Source organism: Schistocerca piceifrons, chromosome X (genome assembly GCF_021461385.2).
Source record: "Schistocerca piceifrons isolate TAMUIC-IGC-003096 chromosome X, iqSchPice1.1, whole genome shotgun sequence".
Lineage (NCBI taxonomy): Eukaryota > Metazoa > Arthropoda > Insecta > Orthoptera > Acrididae > Schistocerca > Schistocerca piceifrons.
Window position 1 is genome coordinate 163535716 of NC_060149.1, and position 20994 is coordinate 163556709.

Genomic DNA, 20994 nt, shown 5'->3' on the forward strand with positions numbered 1-20994 from the left:
GTCTAGTCTGTGGGCGACCACTGTCCATTTCCTGTGGACGAAGGTTACCGCTTCCGCGAAGGTGTTGCTCCAGGCGACGAAAAATGTTAGTATCAGGATGGCGCCTTTAAAAGTACCGAGCAGCATACTCACGAGCAGCAGTAGCGGCGCAGCGGCTTGGATATCGGATGCACCCAGCACCAAGAGCATATCGACGTATCTACCGTTTGTGCCTTCCATCTGGAAGCCGCCCTACATGAACTTGACACTTTGAGTTATGGTTGTGCACTGCGTTGTTAGTAGACATACTTTAAAATATCCCACTGTTACGTGACGCCAACGGCCTTGCCGCAGTGGTAACACCGGTTCCCGTCAGATCACCGAAGTTAAGCGCTGTCGGGCTGGGCTAGCACTTGGATGGGTGACCGTCCGGTCTGCCGAGCACTGCTGGCCAGCGGCGTGCACTCAGCCCTTGTGAGGCAAATTGAGGAGCTACTTGATTGAGAAGTAGCGGCTCCGGTCTCGGAAACTGACATACGGCCGGGAGAGCGGTGTGCTGACTACATGCCCCTCCATATCTGCAGCCGGGCGGAGTGGCCGAGAGGTTCTAGGCGCTTCAATCTGGAACCGCGCGCCCGCTACGGCCTCAGGTTAGAATCCAGCCTCGGGCATGGATGTGTGTGATGTCCTTAGGTTGGTTGGGTTTAAGTAGTTCTAGGTTCTAGGGGACCGATGACATCTGCTGCTAAGTCCCATTGTGCTCAGAGCCATTTGAACCATTTTTTCCACTTCCGCATCCAGTGACGCCTGTGGGCAGAGGATGACACGGCGGCCGGTCGATACCGTTGGGACTTCATGGCCTGTTAGGGAAGAGTTTAGTTAGTTTTTCTTACTGTTATGTGACAAGTTACTGTCATGTGACAAAATGATATCCAGCTTGTAAAAGACGAGAACTAGGAAACGGACATCTTATTCCGATGTGCTACATGGTGTGACATTGTTGCCAGCTCCTCGTTTTCATACATGTATTTTCAAAATGCACCCGATATGATTTTTACCTTCTCAAAGGCCGGCCGGGGTGGCCGAGCGGTTCTAGGCGCTACAGTCTGGAACCGCGCGGCCGCTACGGTCGCAGGTTCGAATCCTGCCTCGGGCATGCATGTGTGTGATGTCTTTAGGTTAGTTAGGTTTAAATATTTCTAAGTTATAGGGGACTGATGACCTCAGAAGTTACGCTTACATGGAGTAAAAATTACTGTGAAGCAGAAGTTATTTCAGTTTATATATAGATGGCATTGCCAGAATGACGGCGATCTGTACTATAATGAGCTTCGGAAGATCTCCAGACAGCCAAGAACCCTCGTAATGTACTTATTTACATGACCGGTTCAAAAATGGTTCAAATGGCTCTGAGCACTATGGGACTTAACATCTGTGGTCATCAGTCCCCTACAACTTAGAACTACGTAAACCTAACTAACATAAAGACATCACACACATGCATACCTGAGGCAGTTTTCGAACCTGCGACCGTAGCGGTCACGCGGTTCCAAACTGAAGCGCCTAGAACCACACGGCCACACCGGCCGGCTACATGACCGTAATCTTCAACTTTACAACTCATCCAAGCTCAGCTATCAGTGCTTTGTATCATATCATAAATGTATACTGATGATGTGTTGTAGAGTAGATACATATTCCGTGGCATGCAAGGAGAGTGTATGAATTGTAGAGCTGAATATACGAAGATGGTACCTTAGCCTTACCGAAACGCCGCGCGGGATTAGCCGAGCGGTCTTAGGCGCTGCAGTCATGGACTGATCGGCTAGTCCCGGCGGAGGTTCGAGTCCTCCCTCGGGCATGGGTGTGTGCGTTTGTCCTTAGGATAACTTAGGTTAAGTAGTGTGTAAGCTTAGGGACTGATGACCTTAGCAGTTAAGTTCCATAAGATTTCACACAAATTTGAACATTTTTTCATACCGAAACCGGTCATGTAAATAAATACTTTACCAGAGATCTTTGCTGTCTGGTGTTATTCCGGAGTTTATTTCTAAGCTTAGTATCAATTACAATCTATAAACACCTTTCACTTATTGGGGTGTCTGTATAGCTTTTTACGATTACATAATTTTCCACTTTTCGTACCAAAATCAGTGAATCATGTTAAGGCGTTAATAACTGAGGCCATTTTCTTTCCCAATACGAAGGGAAAGAAAGTTACACATTTCGTCCCATGCCAAGACCATTGCGCAACGAGGGTGGTGCATTGTTAGAAGAGTGTACATGTTCTGGGTTTCCTGCAAAGATATTTCTGCTGCGGTATGGATAACAGCTGCTTCACAAAGTGCGAATGAAATGACGCGGCAACTGGAGTACGCTTACAGTGGGCAAAACGTCTAAATTTCACAGAAATTAACTGTAAAATTCTCGCAGTATGTGGACCAAACGCACTACAGTGTCCAGCTGTAATGAAAAGGTGTCAGCAATGTGGCACGCTTGTCAGCTGTTCCCTGAAGATGGTCTAATAAGCCGAAAGCTAGTTAGAAATAAATCAAAATCAGTAGAAGAAAAATAGTATGCTTGTAATGCAACATTCAATTTGAACAAGGCCGCACAGACTTGCTTCATGCTGATCGGGAAGGCCAAATCTCGGACAATGCGATTTCCATTTCTTCGAATGGTTCAAATGGTTCAAATGGCTCTGAGCGCTATGAGACTTAACATCTTAGGCCATCAGTCCCCAAGAACTTAGAACTACTTAAACCTAACTAACTTAAGGACATCACACACATCCATGCACGAGGCAGCATTCGAACCTGTGACCGTAGCAGTCGTGCGGTTCCGGACTGAAGCGCCTAGAACCGCTCGGCCACAGCGGCCGGCCCGTTTCTTCGGAGAGATTTTCCAACGATGGGGATCTACACACAACGGTTCTTGAATCGTTCCGTTACCAACGTGCAGATTTCTATCGTTGAGGACTTCACCCATTAGCAGATCATTCCGCCCTTCGTTTACAGAGACTTGGTGCCTATGTTGAAAAACGTGTCATATGCCGATGAACCCTCTGCCACGCACTTAAATGTGAATTACAGTGTATCGATGTACATGTAGATACACTACTGGACATGAAAATTGCTACACCACGAAGATGACGTGCTACAGACACGAAACTTAACCGGCAGGAAGAACATGTTGTGATATGCAAATGATTAGCTTTTCAGTGCATTCACACAAGGTTGGCGCCGGTAACGACACCTAATACATGCTGACATGAGGAAAGTTTCCAACCTATTTCTCATACACGAACAGCAGCTGACCGGCGTTGCCTGGTGAAACGTTGTTGTGATGCCTCGTGTAAGGAGGAGAAATGCGTACCACCACGTTCCCGACTTTGATAAAGGTCGGATTGTAGCCTATCGCGATTGCGGTTTATCGTATCGCGACATTGCTGCTCGCGTTGGTCGAGATCAAATGACTGTTAGCAGAATATGGAATCGGTGGGTTCAGGAGGGTAATACGGAACGCCGTGCTGGACCCCAGCGGCCTCGTATTACTAGCAGTCGAGATGACAGACACCTTATCCGCATGGCTGTAACGGATCGTGCAGCCACGTCTCGATCCCTGAGTCAGCGTTTGCAAGACAACAACCATCTTCACGAACAGTTCGACGACGTTTGCAGCAGCATGGACTATCAGCTCGAAGACCATAGCTGCGGTTACCCTTGACGCTGCATCACAGACAGGAGCGCCTGCGATGGTGTACTCAACGACGAACCTGGGTACACGAATGGCAAAACGTCATTTTTTCGGATGAATCCAGGTTCTGTTTACAGCTTCATGATGGTCGCATCTGTGTTTGGCGACATCGCGGTGAACGCACATTGGAAGCGTGTATTCGTCATCGCCATACTGGCGTATCACCTAGCGTGATGGTATGGAGTGCCATTGGTTACACGTCTCGGTCACCTCTTGTTCTCATTGACGGCACTTTGAAGAGTAGACGTTACATTTGAGATGTGTTACGACCCGTGGCTCTACCTTTCATTCGATCCCTGCAAAACCCTACATTTCAGCAGGATAATACACGACCGCATGTTGCAGGTCCTGTACATTCTTCAGATCTCTCACCAATTGAAAACGTCTGGTCAATGGTGGCCGAGCAACTGGCTCGTCACAATACGCCAGTCACTACTCTTGATGAACTGTGGTATCGTTTTGAAGCTGCATGGGCAGCTGTACCTGTACACGCCATCCAAGCTCTGCCCAGGCGCATCACGGCCCAGGCGTATTAAGGCCGTTATTACGGCCAGAGGTGGTTGTTCTGGGTACTGATTTCTCAGGATCTATGCACCCAAATTGAGTGAAAATGTAATCACATATCAGTTCTAGTATAATATATATGTCCAATGAATACCCGTTTATCATCTGCATTTCTTCTTGGAGTAGCAATTTTAATGGCCAGTAGTGTATATCACTCTGAAGTGTACTGCAGCATTTAGTAAAAGTGACTTGTCCTGTCATAATAACGTGTCACTTACTTTCTGATGTCTCTTCGTACTATATACTCTTTCATTTTTATATGCTAACTCGTCCTGTGAAGACCCTTTTAAATACATTATATGCACGACAATACTGTGAGTTTTCAGGCTACTACTTATTCGTTTTCCACCAAAAACATGTAGTTTCTCGACTAACAGTGAGGATTATGGTGAACTGCTAAGACGACCATTTATATTATTTTTGGATGTCTCTTCCAAACATAGCGTAAACTGTCTTAATGCAAGAGATTACAAAGTTATAATCAATTTTAGGGTGTAAACCCCTGTTCACTGCGTGATGGCTTTTAGTCTCTATTACGCTCTGTTGTGTAGTAGTGTGTAGTAACGTGTCTTCCGACCGTTTACATGTACGCGTATGTCAATGTTAGTCTCCTCCATCACAAGTCGCTTTCAATTGATCGTGGATATACACACTTGGAATTTTCACTTTTCGGAGCACCTAGCTCTTTTAGAAGTTACTTCAGACAGTATACTGTGTATATATTTCGCAGTTTATTTTTTCCTAGGAATCTGCTTACCGTAAGTTAGTATACGAGTACAATAACGAAGCACCCTTCATATGACCGGTAAGATTTTTATGTTTCCGAATCTGTATGGAAAAACTCCCCAAGGGAGGAAATTTCTTATGAAACTGTTGTTAATATATCTAGTTGCCCAAAAAGTTGTTTGCTCAAATAGTTGTTTTTAGGAAACTAGCAAGCAACACACAATCCTTATTATGCTTTCACTGTAGATAATAGACGATGAAATAGTCGAGTTATTCTTAACGAATTTACTAATTACTGCAGTCAATGACTAGAAATATTTTGTACCCTTATTTAGAACATAGAAAAAATAATATAATACGTTGTGATTCTTGATAATCAAAATATCCACGGGTGTACTGCCGGTCTACAGTGTCCAGCGGGCACAATATTTCGGCGATCATACATGTGGTCAGCGCGCCTGATTGCCATGCAGTGGACCCGGGTTCGATTCGCAACCGGGTATGAGATTTTCCACGCTTGGACTGGATGTTGTGTTGCCCTCATTTCATCATTATCATCGACACACAAGTCGCCCACTGTGACGTCAGCCGAAAAGACTTGCAACTCGGTGGCCGAGCTACTCTAAGTGGGGATTCCCACCCATAAATGCCATACCATAATCATCATTCAAAGTGAAAGAATAAAGCTGGAATTATTTTGAGACATGTGTTTGTTAGATGTCCACACATCATTCATAGCGAACGAAATACACTTGCCCGTTCTGTCTACATTATATTCCATATTATAGTTTCTTCCAGTTACCTACTTTTCTCTAGCATTACAGATGTTGACCGTCTTCACAGCCCAAAGAGGAGATTCTAACACTACTGTCCTTTATTTGGAACAGACATCAGATTACTACTCTAATTCAGTGATTTTTTAAGTAAGCTGTACCTATCGTGAAAAAGCGGTACACAATTTTGAGGCATGGTACCACTTTTTCACAAGTATATCACATACTGTATATTATTCTGCGGGAAAAATAGATATCCGTTTTACATTATTCCATAGGAAATAAAAGAGAGTACATCTGGGCGAGAGTTTGAATGTGGAGTGATACAGAAGGTACAAGTGATTCAATACACACAATTCGTCGCATGTTGTTACAAATGCGGCCTGTCAGCAAACAATATGTACGTATGAGGTTGTTGACCCAGCGTTTGGCTAGTTCGATTGCAACGGACTCGGAACCTCGTGTTTGGACAGTGAAACATGAAAACGATTTGGCTGTTCCATTGAAATGCGCTCTCTGTTAGCCTTTCTGATGGTCGTGTTACGATACGCCACTGGCGGGAGGTCACCTGCCCGTCATACGAACACTCGCCGCGATGGCAATTTTATAGTGTCGTATGTATGCTGATGCGACGTCTTGGCATTTGTTATTATTACTGAAGGCACCATGACAGCAACAGATTATGTCTGATTTATGCTGATCACTTCCATTTTTTTCATACCTGGACGTATCAGAACAATTCTACACCAAACCACGAGACCGGAATCGTGCTGTTACCGTTATAGATGCATTATGATAAATTTCACTCAAATATCCTACACGCCAACCCTCTCCATCCGCAAGCAGAGGAATATCGAAATCCGCTGTTAATTCATTTAGTGACCATACTGGTACCGAAACCAAAGATAACAGAGAGAAGGCCAAATTATTGAATTCGGTCTTACGAAATTGTTTCAACGCCGAATATCCAAACACTGTCCCTCCTTTCAACCACCGTACGAACGTAGAAATCCCAGATATTGAGACAGTCGATAGCGGAATACAAAAACATGTACAATCACTTGGTTGTAGAAAGGCATCAGGACCACATGACATGCGTATAAGATTCTACAACGATTATGCGCAAAAACTTGCTCCCATTCTAGCGTCAGTTTGTCATAGTTCGCTGGAGCAACGAAGAGTACCTAGCAACTGGAAAAAAGCACAGGTAATTACCCTTTTCAAGAAGGGGCGCAGGACAGATGCACATAACTATAGGCCTATTTCGTTGACGTCAGTCTGTTGTTGAACTGCGAAGCATGTTCCCTCCTCACCAAGTATGACGTTTTTGAAGAACGAAAATCTCCTCTGTAAGACTCAATACGGATTCCGCAAATACACTCCTGGAAATTGAAATAAGAACACCGTGAATTCATTGTCCCAGGAAGGGGAAACTTTATTGACACATTCGTGGGGTCAGATACATCACATGAGCACACTGACAGAACCACAGGCACATAGACACAGGCAACAGAGCATGCACAATGTCGGCACTAGTACAGTGTATATCCACCTTTCGCAGCAATGCAGGCTGCTATTCTCCCATGGAGACGATCATAGAGACGCTGGATGTAGTCCTGTGGAACGGCTTGCCATGCCATTTCCACCTGGCGCCCCAGTTGGACCAGCGTTCGTGCTGGACGTGCAGACCGTGTGAGATGACGCTTCATCCAGTCCCAAACATGCTCAATTGGGGACAGATCCGGAGATCTTGCTGGCCAGGGTAGTTGACTTAAACCTTCTAGAGCACGTTGGGTGGCACGGGATACATGCGGACGTGCATTGTCCTGTTGGAACAGCAAGTTCCCTTGCCGGTCTAGGAATGGTAGAACGATGGGTTCGATGACGGTTTGGATGTACCGTGCACTATTCAGTGTCCCCTCGACGATCACCAGTGGTGTACGGCCAGTGTAGGAGATCGCTCCCCCCACCATGATGCCGGGTGTTGGCCCTGTGTGCCTCGGTCGTATGCAGCCCTGATTGTGGCGCTCACCTGCACGGCGCCAAACACGCATACGACCATCATTGGCACCAAGGCAGAAGCGACTCTCATCGCTGAAGACGACACGTCTCCATTCGTCCCTCCATTCACGCCTGTCGCGACACCACTGGAAGCGGGCTGCACGATGTTGGGGCGAGAGCGGAAGACGGCCTAACGGTGTGCGAGACCGTAGCCCAGCTTCATGGAGATGGTTGCGAATGGTCCTCGCCGATACCCCAGGAGCAACAGTGTCCCTAATTTGCTGGGAAGTGGCGGTGCGGTCCCCTACGGCACTGCGTAGGATCCTACGGTCTTGGCGTGCATCCGTGTGTCGCTGCGGTCCGGTCCCAGGTCGACGGGCACGTGCACTTTCCGCCGACCACTGGCGACAACATCGATGTACTGTGGAGACCTCACGCCCCACGTGTTGAGCAATTCAGCGGTACGTCCACCCGGCCTCCCGCATGCCCACTATACGCCCTCGCTCAAAGTCCGTCAACTGCACATACGGTTCACGTCCACGCTGTCGCGGCATGCTACCAGTGTTAAAGACTGCGATGGAGCTCCGTATGCCACGGCAAACTGGCTGACACTGACGGCGGCGGTGCACAAATGCTGCGCAGCTAGCGCCATTCGACGGCCAACACCGCGGTTCCTGGTGTGTCCGCTGTGCCGTGCGTGTGATCATTGCTTGTACAGCCCTCTAGCAGTGTCCGCAGCAAGTATGGTTGGTCTGACACACCGGTGTCAATGTGTTCTTTTTTCCATCTCCAGGAGTGTAGATATCTTGCGAAACTCAGCTCGCTCTGTTCCTCCACGAGATCCGTCGCGCTCTAAACAAAGGCACTCGGGTTGATGCAGTGTTCCTTGACTTTAAGAAGGAATTTAACACCGTCTCGCATTGCTGAATAGTGAAAAAAGTACGAGCTTATCGAGTATCGGGCCAGATTTGCCAGTGGATTTAAGACTTCCTTGCAGAGAGAATTCAACACGTCGCTCTTAATGGAATAAAATCTACAGATGTAAAGGTAATTTCCGGAGTACCCCAAGGAAGCGTGATAGAACCACAGCAGCAGTATCGATTTGCAAAGTGACCTGCAGAGGACTGATGAATGGTGCAGGCTCTGGCAGCTGATCTGAACATGTTCGAGTATAATGACTTTTCTGGAGACTAGAAATCTACTCTGTAGGAATCAGCATATGTTTCGAATAAGACGATCGTGTGAATCCCAGCTCGCGCTATTCGTCCACGAGACTCAGAGGGCCACAGACACGGGTTCCCAGGTAGATGCCGTGTTTCTTGACTTTCGCAAGGCGTTAGATGCAGTTCCCCCACAGTCGTTTAATGAACAAAGTAAGAGAATATGGACTATCAGACCAATTGTGTGATTGGATTGAAGAGTTCCTAGATAACAGACCGCAGCATGTCATTCTCAGTGGAGAGAAGTCTTCCGAATTAAGAGTGATTTCAGGTGTGCCGCAGGGGAGTGTCGTAGGACCGTTGCTATTCACAAAATACATAAATGACCTTGTGGATGACATCGGAAGTTCACTGAGGCTTTTTGCGGATGATGCTGTGGTATATCGAGAGGTTGTAACAATGGAAAATTGTACTGAAATGCAGGAGGATCTGCAGCGAATTGACGCATGATGCAGGGAATGGCAATTGAATCTGAATGTAGACAAGTGTAATGTGCTGCGAATACATAGAAAGAAATACCCCTTATTATTTGGCTACAGTATAGAGGGTCAGCAACTGGAAGCAGTTAATTCCATAAATTATCTGGGAGTACGCATTAGGAGTGATTTAAAATGGAATGATCATATAAAGTTGATCGTCGGTAAAGCAGATGCCAGACTGAGATTCATTGGAAGAATCCTAAGGAAATGCAATCCGACAACAAAGGAAGTAGGTTACAGTACGCTTGTTGCCCACTGCTTGAATATTGCTCAGCAGTGTGGGATCCGTACCAGATAGGGTTGATAGAAGAGATAGAGAAGATCCAACGGAGAGCAGCGCGCTTCGTTACAGGATCAGTTAGTAATCGCGAAAGCGTTACGGAGACTCTGCAGGAGAGACGCTCAGTAGCTCGGTACGGGCTTTTGTTGAAGCTTCGAGAACATACCTTCACCGAGGAGTCAAGCAGTATATTGCTCCCTCATACGTATATCTCTCGAAGAGACCATGAGGATAAAATCAGAGAGATTAGAGCCCACACAGAGGCATACCGACACTCCTTCTTTCCACGAACAATACGAGATTGGAATGGAAGGGAGAACCGATAGAGGTACTCAAGGTACCCTCCGTACACCGTCAGGTGGCTTGCGGAGTATGGATGTAGATGTAGATAAATAAATGTCACATATTGCCCATACATAGGAAAAGAAATCCACTACTGCACAACTACACTGTTGATGACCAATTGCTTCTAACAGTATCTACCGTAAAACATCTAGGGAGTAACTATTCGGAACGACCTTAAGTGGAATGACTACGTAAATCAAATAGTAGGAAAGTCAGAGGCCAGAAAGAGATTAATAGGAAGAATGTTAAGGAAATGTAACTCATCCACGAAGGATGTGTCTTACAAGGCACTTGTTCGACAGCTTCTTCAGTACTGTTAATCAATATGGGATCCATACCAGGTAGGACTGATAGAAGAGATAGAGAAGATCCAACAAGGAGTGGCGTCTTCTGTCACGGGATCGTTTAGACGGCCCGAGAGCATTACAACAGACTCCAGTGGTAGACGTTAAGAGAAAGATGCTATGCACTATGGAGGGGCTTACAACTGAAATTTCTAGAGAGCACTTCGCTGGAAGAGTCGGACAACATACATACATTAAAAAAAAAGTTTTGCATCACCCCGGTTCTCAGAACTCCTGAAGATAGAGGTTGACTTTGGATACTGTATCACAGACACAGTCCCTTCGACTGTTCAGAGATGGCACTAAAACCGCCCATAGATGTATACAACCATGCATGAGCAGAGCAGGTCTTTTTGTGTCTAGGAAGCCTGCATACTCGGTTCGATAGACAAACAATTAAAAAGTCGTATTAATGAGTTTTATTACAATAAGAAAAGATACAACAATTAACTTTGGCAATCACACAGATGTGTCGCAAGCAAAGGGCGACATTCAAAATAATCAATCTTCTTCAGTATAGACAATCCCAAGTCTGTGCTACATAGAGAGTGCAAGCGAAGCGACTCGGGTTGACGCTGCATCGAAGTAGCTAATCATGAAGCCGCTATTGAAGTGGGCCATCATCTGCCGGTCGCGGCGCTTATGTCCTCTCCACATAGGGGCCGCTGCTGTCGCGTTGTCATCCTGGAGTGAGGTCTGGTCAGTGTGCAATTGGCTGACTTCTTCTCACAGCCTTCTCTTCCCTGTCGTTCCCAACTGGCGTGCCGGCGCTTGACTTTATGCCGTAACAAAATGAGATGTCTTTGTTACTACCAAAAATATTACTTACACAATAGACGAACATAAGCCTACGGTTTCTAAATACACGACCAAAGTCGGTAACAGTAAGGGATGTAACATTTCCAAAAACAATGTAAGAGTCGATATCTCGGGCAACACGTATAAAAGAGATGTTATTCTTGATAAGGTTCAGATATGATGATGTGTTCTACAATTTAGTGGATCAAAACGTAAATGACCTTAGAGGTTCTGCCAATCCTTGGTGCTGCTACAGCCGAAATATACACCTAATATCAAGTGCCCGACCACACCGTTCATATTCGGACCTCTGTAAGCAAAGCTCAAGCAAAATGGCTGTAATTATTGCAAGGAATGGGACCCGAACATTGCATTGTGACAACAGACAGTGTCGCTTTGCAGTGATGAAGATATCAGCGTCATAATATATGAAAAATAATGTGATTATTGAGGTGATTGCGGCACTGAGTTGTCAATAACTGTCGAAGTGATATAATATGCAAGTCAAGTACATTCTTAAACAGTTTGGAAACTCTGGAAAATTATATATTGCGGGACGTCTCATACTTGGCGAACACAAATTAAATATTGCCGCATGTAAACTGTCTGCTTAACTCATTAAAATACATAGTTATCGTAAAATAAACAAAATCGCTATGAAAATTGATTTCGTACATCTTGGAGACATAAAGAGCCATCATAATGCCCCTAACGCCTAACGCAAGATTCTATATGACCACCCTCCATTGCCATAATTGCTAAACAATTGTTAGTACACATATTAAAGTGATGCCATTCTCTGTAACGTACAGATATATATATGTAGATGTAGATGTGCAAGTCTCCGTATTCTAAAACTTAGTGGATCACAACCGGAATTGACTTAGAGATAGTAGCAACCCATGATGCTGCATAGGCTGAAATATACGCTTAATATCAAGCCCTCGTTCACATCGTTCATGTTCCGGCCTTCAATAACCAAAGCGTAAACAAAATGGCTCGGAATTGCAGTGTGACGGCATGGCAGTACCAGTTTGCAGAGACGAAGATATCGACGTCGTAATATGCGGAAAATAATTGAATTATAGCAGCAACAGCGGCGAGGCATTAGCAATACTTGCCGAAATGACATAATTACATTCCCTAACAGAGTAGTTGCAAAGAAAAATACAAATCATCTTGTAGATACTCGAACAGTCTTGTACAGGGAACAATCACGCGATCCATTCAATATTGGTCTCCAGCTAGATCAATCACTTCTCTAATCACTTAATAAAATCTATAATGTGGTTTCCAATAACGTTGCCCGCTCCTGGGCTTGTGATTTAAACATGTAATATATTATATATAATCTTATTTATGAATTCTTCCGTCGCTTCTTGACAGAACAATTCCATATTGAGGGATGAACAACACTTAGGCGGTTTTTTGTTCTACTGATTTTTATTTGTATGAACTAGTTTTCGGCTTATTAGGCCATCTTCAGATAACTACTGGCTATTGTTTACAAGGAGCTTGTGTTCTTACGAACCAAACATTCTGGATTAAGATACAATGCACTTACATACGATCTTTAGTTGTGGTATTGTCTTTGGAATTGTCAAGCGTGTCTTTTGACTTTTTGTTCTGTAAAACTGTTCTTTAACATAATAAATCACATTTTATGGTTTGTCAGTACCATGTATGACAACAATTAGAATTAATTAGAATACACATTATTACAAAATTACACATTTTTGGCATTTGTTGTGAACAGTTCCACTGGACACTAATTGTTGGTTGTACAACAGCGATGTTTTCTTTGGGGATTACATTTGTGCCCCCTCTGCAATAAAAACCACACCAAAAGCCAACTGGTGTACTATTCCATATCTAGTTAAGCTATCAGACAAACTAGCCTAAACACTGAAATCCCAAAACTATAAAACATCATTTTACGTAAGAGGCACTACAGGTAATCTCTTTTTCAACAGCAAGGACAAAACAGATAAACCAAGCAACAAAAAACCTGCACTGACTGCAAGAAACTGTACATTGCTCAAACGGGCCGGGCCATATCAACAAGGCTGACTGAACGTGAACGCAGCTGGAGATTAAATAAATCAGACTCCACCTTTGCTGGACATGTGCTCAAAGAAGGACACAAATATCTAACACACGCAGAAGTGCTACATATAGCCAACAAAGACAGAAAACTCAGCCTACTAGAAGCACTTGGAATTAACAAACACTTAGCCCTAAATCCCCAGCTGGTTCTAAATGACCAATTGCAACTGAGCACATCACCACTCTTAAACTTTACACAATACAGTAAACTTGCTACTAACCACAAAGTGTCCCAATAGGAAACAAATTCACACCCCAATATAATGTAACATCACTTATGTGTTTACATTCCTAACTGTAACTCAAATTAACAATGTAATATTTGGTATTTAATAATGCACAATTTTTCTAATAACAAAATTTAATCCCCAAAGAAAACATCGCTGTTGTGCAACCAACAATTAGTGTCCAGTGCAACTGTTCACAACACATACCAAAAATACGTAATTTTGTAATAATGCGTATTCTAAATAATTCTACTTGTTGTCATATATGGTACTGACAAATCATAAAATGTGACTTATTTGTTAAAGAACAGTTTTACAGAACAAATAGTCAAAAGACCCGTTTGACAATTCCAAAGACAATACCACAACTAAAGATCGTATGTAAGTGCGTTGTATCTTAGTCCAGAATGTGTGGTTCGTAAGTACACAAGCTCCTTGTAAACAATAGCCAGTAGTTATCTGAAGCTGGCCTAATAAGCCGAAAACTAGTTCATACAAACAAAAATCAGTAGAACAAAAAACCGCCTAAGTGTTATTCAACACTCACTATTATATATAAGTTTTACTCCACAATTGCATGTCATCCTCATTAAACAGTCAACCCGAACTATAGTATAAAGCTAGGTATCGCTTTACATGCGAGATGTCCCCACCAATTGTACATTACGCTCGAACTAGGAAAAGCTTTATAGAACTACCGAAAAAGGCTGGCTCCGGTAATATAGATTTATAATGTAGTTTTGTGAGGTAAAATACATGCGTTTTGTACACATTAATGACTTCATAGCACATTCCCTAAAAAAAGCAGCGAATAATAACGTAACGGGATAATTTAATGATAAATACCGCGAGTTGTGTGAAAGAGTATCACATAACGACAGATAGGCTTTAGCAAGCCTCCTACCTTACATCACAATAGTAGCGTATGTACCAGTAAATACTGAAACTGTGCTCCGCAGCCATGGGAGACGTATAAGTTTCTCGTAGTCGCATGTTCTAACAAATTATAAAACTTTGTTTATTCCTGAACATGAAATTTCACAAAAACATTTATTATATATCTTTAAAATTGGAGGTGATCCGCGGTAAGCACTCTATTCCAACTCACTTATGGTTTCGCACAGTCACATTGCTTTCCTCTGGCATTCTCCTTGGATGCAGAAGTTGTAGTTTGATGTTAGTTATTCGCGTATATCCATTATGTTAAAATTCCTGGCAACATCTTGTGTTATGTACAAATTCGAAAGCTAATAGTCATGTACATTAACTAACTCCATACGAACAGGTCTCGGAAGGCCCAATGGTACCTACTGACCGCCATGCCCTCCTCAGAACCTAGGAATCACTGGATGAGAATATGGATGCGCATGTGATCAGCACGCCACTCTCCCGACCGTTGTCCAGTTTCGTGATCAAAGTGGCTACATCTCAATGAAGTACCTTCTCAATCGGCTTCACAAGGGCTGAGTGGAACCTAGTCCGACAGCCTGCTTGTGAGACAACCTCATGTTAATGATCACATGGTAACATTATAGCTGAGACATTGCTGTTTGTAACACTCGACATATAGATATGGGCATCTATCTGTAACATATGTTTGTATTACTGTACCCATGGAGTCTGTAGTTTTCTCGATGACTATGGCGGTGGAAGTGCTCAACAGTCCCCCCAACAACGCCAGAGTTGTCGTCCAAGGCAGTGGCGGCAATGGTGACGTAGCAGTGGCTGCAGTATCCTATGATAGGTTCAGAGCTGCATCCAAAAGCTGAATCACCTGCCCTATGTCTGGGCATATTGTTCCGGCTGTATCCAGCATTTAGTACCTCAGGGAATATTGTTACAGCTGGATCCAGTACGCACCACATCCAGGATGTTATTCAGGGTGAATCTACTTGAGCAAAGACTGAGGTAAAGGTTGGGTGGATCCAGCTGCAGAAAACATTTCTTCGATAATGTTGTGTATGGATCCACACATGTATGACACAAGGTATAGTCCAAAATGTGGATCCATCATTGCTATGTCCGGGAATATTGTTCAGGGCGGATTCATGACACGGTGAATCTCCGAATGGATGCATCTATAAATCATTCCTGGATAATGTTTGGTATGGATCCACCCACATATCATCTAGGGCAGTGTCAAAAAGTTGGATCTTACTGTGTTAGGTCTGATGCTACAGCCACCATTGCCCTGCCACTGCTCCTGCCACTGCCAGTGCCTCCAACGCCGCCTCTGGTGTCAGTGGAGGGACTGTCGTGCACTCCCACCTCCACACTCATCACGAAAATTACTGTAATATGAACGTATGTTACAGACAGATGCCAGCATCTACAACTCGAGATTTAGAAACAGTAGTGGTCTACTACTATGTTAATCATGTGATCATTAACTGAAGGTTATCTCGCAAGCACTGGGTTGTTAGGTGACCTATATACATTAATAGCTTAATGTATAGCTGAACAAACGATATCTGGTTATGTAAGGAAAAAGAGCATGTTTATACTTCTACATGTACATTTGAAATATGGAAAGAATGAATAAATATTGAAAAAATCATGGGAAATGTCTCCGACAACACACATTAAATAAGTGGCACAGCATGGTAATTTCGCTAAATATTAAAACCATAAGACGTAGATAGATGCTTGCTGGTTGCTAGATAACACATACAATAATATGATCTTTATGCAGAATGCATGACTTTATCTGAAGTTGCTGCATCTAGCATAGAAAATCACAGACTGCATGGTTACTGTGGTACAAATATATGTTACAGATACATGTGTGCATATATATCTTGAGCCTCACAAACTGAACATCACGTGATCATTAACCTGAAATTCCGTATATGATTCTGCCTACCTTTGAGTGAACAGACATATGACGTCTGACACCTGATACTTGACACATGCTGCATGATGCATGATGCCCTGTGAGAAAGTGATGCGTGTGCACACGGACAGTGCAACTGAGCTAGTAGTTCACAGTTAGATTGCTAGTGCAAATAAATTTAAAATCAACAAGTGGAAGATGACGTGATCAGAGTATAGAAGAAGGCTTCTCTGGTAGTGGAGAGCATTAATGTGTCTTCCTCCAACGTGCTAAACATCATTCAGCTATTAGTCAGGAAGAAAGACCAAATGACGAATGCTTTGGCTTGTGGTTATTACTGGAGAATATGGAGAGTATTGATACTGATATTAGTACTATAAAATATACCAAACATGGCACTGTTCTTAGCAGGAAGAATTTAAGTGTCTTTACACTTCTTATACAACCGTTTTCCGATAACATTATCGTTGTTGAAATCTTGATCAAATGGACTGCCAGGAACAATTAGAGAAAGGGGGGGGGGGGCTTGTAATTTTAAAGAAGGTGGTATGTGGATCATTTAACTGTTATCTATGTAGCAATTTCTCCAGGTTCGTCACAGTGAGGAATCGTGTTAAGGCGAAGCTTCCTTTTCTCCTAAATGGGGACGATAGTGTGACAGCAAGAGGACTACTGGGGAGAAGTCGACAAGAAAGCACTGGAAACTATTTCAAGCAAATATAAACACCTTCTGGCTATAAGATATACAGTGGAATATGTAAGATTAATATCTTGATGTATAGGTGAGGAAACCATACCTTGTTATTAACCAATAAGAGCATATTGTTCATTTATATATGAGATATGGAAAGAATGGATAAGTATTGAAAAACCATGAGAAATGTCACCAATAACACACACAAAAACAAGTAGCACAGCATGACAGTTTCGTAAAACATTAAAACCATAAGATGCAGACAGATGCTTCCTGGCTGCTAGATAATACATATAATGCTACGACATTTATGTCGAATACATGCCTTATCGGAAGCAGCTCCATCTCCATATTCGTCGATTAAAACCACAGACTGAATGGTTACTGTTGTATAAATATGTTACAGATAGATGCCTGCTTCTACACTCCTGGAAATTGAAATAAGAACACCGTGAATTCATTGTCCCAGGAAGGGGAAACTTTATTGATACATTCCTGGGGTCAGATACATCACATGATCGCACTGACAGAACCACAGGCATATAGACACAGGCAACAGAGCATGCACAATGTCGGCACTAGTACAGTGTATATCCACCCTTCGCAGCAATGCAGGCTGCTATTCTCCCATGGAGACGATCGTAGAGATGCTGGATGTAGTCCTGTGGAACGGCTTGCCATGCCATTTCCATCTGGCGCCTCAGTTGGACCAGCGTTCGTGCTGGACGTGCAGACCGCGTGAGACGACGCTTCATCCAGTCCCAAACATGCTCAATAGGGGACAGATCCGGAGATCTTGCTGGCCAGGGTAGTTGACTTACACCTTCTAGAGCATGTTGGGTGGCACGGGATACATGCGGACGTGCATTGTCCTGTTGGAACAGCAAGTTCCCTTGCCGGTCTAGGAATGGTAGAACGATGGGTTCGATGACGGTTTGGATGTACCGTGCACTATTCAGTGTCCCCTCGACGATCACCAGTGGTGTACGGCCAGTGTAGGAGACCGCTCCCCACACCATGATGCCGGGTGTTGGCCCTGTGTGCCTCGGTCGTATGCAGTCCTGATTGTGGCGCTCACCTGCACGGCGCCAAACACGCATACGACCATCATTGGCACCAAGGCAGAAGCGACTCTCATCGCTGAAGACGACACGTCTCCATTCGTCCCTCCATTCACGCCTGTCGCGACACCACTGGAGGCGGGCTGCACGATGTTGGGGCGTGAGCGGAAGACGGCCTAACGGTGTGCGGGACCGTAGCCCAGCTTCATGGAGACGGTTGCGAATGGTCCTCGCCGATACCCCAGGAGCAACAGTGTCCCTAATTTGCTGGGAAGTGGCGGTGCGGTCCCCTACGGCACTGCGTAGGATCCTACGGTCTTGGCGTGCATCCGTGCGTTGCTGCGGTCCGGTCCCAGGTCGACGGGCACGTGCACCTTCCGCCGACCACTGGCGACAACATCGATGTACTGTGGAGACCTCACGCCCCACGTGTTGAGCAATTCGGCAGTACGTCCACCCGGCCTCCCGCATGCCCACTATACGCCCTCGCTCAAAGTCCGTCAACTGCACATACGGTTCACGTCCACGCTGTCGTGGCATGCTACCAGTGTTAAAGACTGCGATGGAGCTCCGTATGCCACGGCAAACTGGCTGACACTGACGGCGGCGGTGGACAAATGCTGCGCAGCTAGCGCCATTCGACGGCCAACAGCGCGGTTCCTGGTGTGTCCGCTGTGCCGTGTGTGTGATCATTGCTTGTGCAGCCCTCCCGCAGTGTCCGGAGCAAGTATGGTGGGTCTGACACACCGGTGTCAATGTGTTCTTTTTTCCATTTCCAGGAGTGTATATCCTGAGCCTCACAAACCACAGGTCACGTGATCATTAACTTGAAATTCACTAGGTGGTTCTTCCTACCTCTGTGTGACATCAGTCTGCTTTATGCCTATGTTGCTGCACCATTGCTTATAGCGTGTTGTTGCAGCAGGACAGGATGAGGTGTTACCTTCGTATCTACCATTATAGAACCTACATTCAAACAGGTGTGTTGTTGCCTGACGCCTGATGCATGATGTCTGATGCATGAAGCATGACACTTGATGCCTGACATCTGAAATGCCTGAGAGAAACTGACACATGGGCACATACGATACTCCAACTGAACTAGGAGTTGACAGTTACACTGCAAGTACATGCAAATTTAGAAGGAATGAGTGGAAGTATCGCCATCTATGATCTTTAGAGTGTAAAAGGAGGATTCTGTGGCGGCGAAAAGTATTAACCTGTCTTCCTCCAATGTGCTAAACACCAGTCAGCCATTAGGGAGGGAGAAGAGACCATCCTACTTACGCTTTGATTTGTGGTTATTACTGGAGAACATGGAAAGTCTTGTCACTAATTGTGGTGTGCGTACTGAAGGACCTTCGGTACACACACTATCAGATTATTTGACTTGTCGCTCTAACGAAGTAGGCGAGTGTCAGAAATATGTCTCGTGGTCTTATTGTGGAGTGTTTATCTTCTGCCGTTAGGTCAGACGATATAAATGCCACTTGCACGCTTAGAGTAGCAGATTGACGGTGACCAACTTTAAACAGAACTTAATTAATTTTCACACACATTTATTAAAACAATAAAAATCATAGATATTACATAACTTGATTCTGGATGCTGTTTACAATTGACAATCTGAAGTTCCTTCGGTCTTGGTATGTTAATCTTATTCTCACATATCTCTGATACTTGACAAAGTGTCTATACATTTCTCATCATGGCTATGTACAGGAATATGATAATCTTATTAGGCGCAGACTGAAACTTGACTATAGACTGGTACAGACTAATGCAGACTAATGCAGACTGACTAATCGGAGGTCTGTACACGCATTATAATACCTCGCGCATTCAGGTATCACTGCGCGAGTGTGATTAGTGAGGAGAAAAGGTTCTACGTTAGCAGCGATCTCATTGGCTGCGTTACATATTAATACGCGGATCGGCGGAAGCAGAATTTGGTCCGTCTCTAAGATAGCGCCATCTCGTAGTGCGGAGACGGACGAGCGCTGCGTCTGCGCTGTTGTGCTTAGCGGGGCGCGCTCTAGTGGGAAAGCTGTGTACGCGCTGACTACGCGGAACTATGTACACAACAATAATATTGGTAGTATAACGTACATCAGACATGGCACGCTTCATAGTAGAAAGAATTTAAGTGTGTTTACCTTTCTTAAAGAATCGTTTCACGACAGCGTTATGTCTATTAAAATCTGTGATCAAGTGGACTGTGAGGAGCAGCTAGAGAATGGGCGGTCTGTAATGTTAAAGAAGGAGATGTGTGGATCCTTTAACTGTTTTCTACGTAGTAACTTCTCCAGGTTCGTCATTGTGAGACATAGCGTCACGGCAAAGTTACCTTTTCACCTGCAGGAAGGATCAGTGTGACAGTAAGCTCAGTACGGGAAAAATTCAATAAGAAAGCACTGGAAACCATTTCGAGCAAATATAAAAATTCTACAGTTGTACAATATATCGCGGAATTAGACGACGTTGCAATGGGTGTCCTGATCGAAGAACTGACTGGGATATTGAAACAGCTTGTCATTGATGGTTCAAAATGGCTCTGAGCACTATGGGACTTAACTTCTAAGGTCATCAGTCCCCTAGAACTTAGAACTACTTAAACCTAACTAACCTAAGGACATCACACACATCCATGCCCGAGGCAGGATTCGAACCTGCGACCGTAGCGGCCGCGCGGTTCCAGACTGTAGCGCCTAGAACCGCTCGGCCACCCCGGCCGGCTATGATTGATGACTACTGTCTATTGGATGTGCACATAACGCAAGATTTTGACTGGATTTTTTACACAGTGGA

General features: G+C 44.4%; 1 pseudogene; it reads left to right on the forward strand.

The window, feature by feature from the left end:
- Positions 1–314: 314 nt before the first annotated feature.
- LOC124723512 lies at positions 315–432 on the forward strand (annotated as a pseudogene).
- Positions 433–20994: the final 20562 nt, after the last annotated feature.